Here is a 1,846-nt window from a genome sequence, read left to right as displayed (position 1 = left end):
TTCTCATCCCTCTTACAAAGATACTAACAAGATTTTCCTAAAGCATAGGTCTCACTATGTCACTTTCCTCCTAAAAGAAACTACAGTGATTCTCTATATTAGCTCTAGAATCAAAGGATCAAATAGAAATTCCTCTAATTTACAATCTATCTTTCTAGCCATATTATACATCATTTTACTTCACACATTTTAAGATCTAGCCAAACTCTCCTTTTTTCTTATCTTTCTAGTCTTCTTACAGATTATTCCCTTTCAAGTACTTTCTAGTCCAACAATATTGGTCTACTTGCTATTCCTCACACATGCTCATCTGTCTCCCATCACTAATGACCTGGCACTGACTTTCCCTCATGCCCAAGGATACTCTTCCTCCTCACTTCTACCCTTGGGACTCTTGGTCTCCATTAAAATTTAGCTGAAGCTAAATGACAGCTTTGTGTCATGGTAGAGAAAACACTAGACTTGGAGTTAGAAAAACCTGCATTTGAATCTTGCTTCAGAAATAGTAGCTATGCTCTTTCACTGCCTGCTCGTCGCCATCATAGGTCACATGTACGCTCCCAAGAAAGGCCTGTACAAGTAGGCTCTGCCCTACCGCTGTAGTGTGCCCACATGGCTGAAGCTCGCCTCAGATGACAAGAAGACTCAGATCTACAAGCTGGTCAAGAAGGGCCTGACACCTTCCCAGATCGGTGTGATCCTGAGGGATTCTCATGGTGTGGCACAAGCAAGCTTTGTAACTGACAACAAAATTTTGAGAATTCTAAAGTCCAAGGGAGTTTCCCCTGATCTTCCTGAAGATCTTTATCACTTGATCAAGAAATGTATTGCTGTTCAAAAACATCTTGAAAGAAACAGAAAGGATAAGGATTCTAAATTCCATCTGATTCTGAACTAGAGATGAATTCACTGGTTGCTAAGTATTACGAGACCAAGAGAGTGCTCCCACCCGATAAGAAGTATGAATCATCCACAGCCTCTGCTCTGATTGCAGAAATTTTGGTTTATGTACTAAAGTAATAAAGTCAGATCTAACTGAAAAAAAAATAAATAATATCTATGTTTAAGGGTTATTGTGAAGTTCAAGTGAGATAACAGAATGAACTTTGGAAACCTTAAAAAAGTATATAATGCTATTCTTGTTGTTATGTCACTTTCTGAAAGTATCTTTGATCTACTTTATAGATTTAGTATATATTTTGCTTTATTCACTGGAATTTCTTTTTTCTAATCGAGAGTTTCTACCTGTTGATTTCTTTAAATAACTTGAATGTTCCTGAAGTTTCATAACAGAATCCATAATCTTAAATAAGTTTAATGCTAACACTGTTATGAAGAATTATTATTAAAATCCAATTTCATTTGTATCTTATGAGAATAGAAATCATGTTCTTTGCTCCTAAAATAATTTAGAATTTGTTTACTCTTTTTCTGCATATTCAGAATAGATTAGTATATATTATTATTTTATCTTCTATTAACATTTTCTCTCCTTAGATAAAAACAAAGTGTTACTGTTTTATGTATAAGACTTTTTCATAAATGGAAGACTTTATTGTCCTCTTATGCAATGTTAAAGAGGAGTATAACTGGAAGTTTTTAAAAATTTGAAACAGTTACCCAAATCAACCAGAACCTTAATTTAAAAACTTTGATAAAGAAGTTTAAATAGCAACACTCCATAAAGTTTATACTATCGTCTACACTAAGTGAGAACCCACACAAGCTCTGGGTAGCACAAAGGATGAATAATTTGTATGTACATCATTTATTCATGGTAATACATGCTATAGTACCAAATTCGAAAAATTCATGGAATATAAATCTCTAAAGAGGCAATGAATGT

The 1,846-nt window shown here is 34.2% G+C and overlaps 1 pseudogene; it reads left to right on the top strand.

Moving 5' to 3' along the window:
* The first annotated feature begins 547 nt into the window (after nt 1–547).
* Nucleotides 548–1,054, top strand: LOC138150166 (small ribosomal subunit protein uS15 pseudogene; annotated as a pseudogene).
* The last annotated feature ends 792 nt before the right edge of the window (nt 1,055–1,846 follow it).

The sequence above is a fragment of the Petaurus breviceps genome, unplaced genomic scaffold, assembly GCF_028583685.1.
Source record: "Petaurus breviceps papuanus isolate PSGF00001 unplaced genomic scaffold, PetGlider_PUasm1.0 140, whole genome shotgun sequence".
Taxonomy (NCBI): domain Eukaryota; kingdom Metazoa; phylum Chordata; class Mammalia; order Diprotodontia; family Petauridae; genus Petaurus; species Petaurus breviceps.
This window is presented reverse-complemented; position numbering and strand designations above follow the sequence as displayed.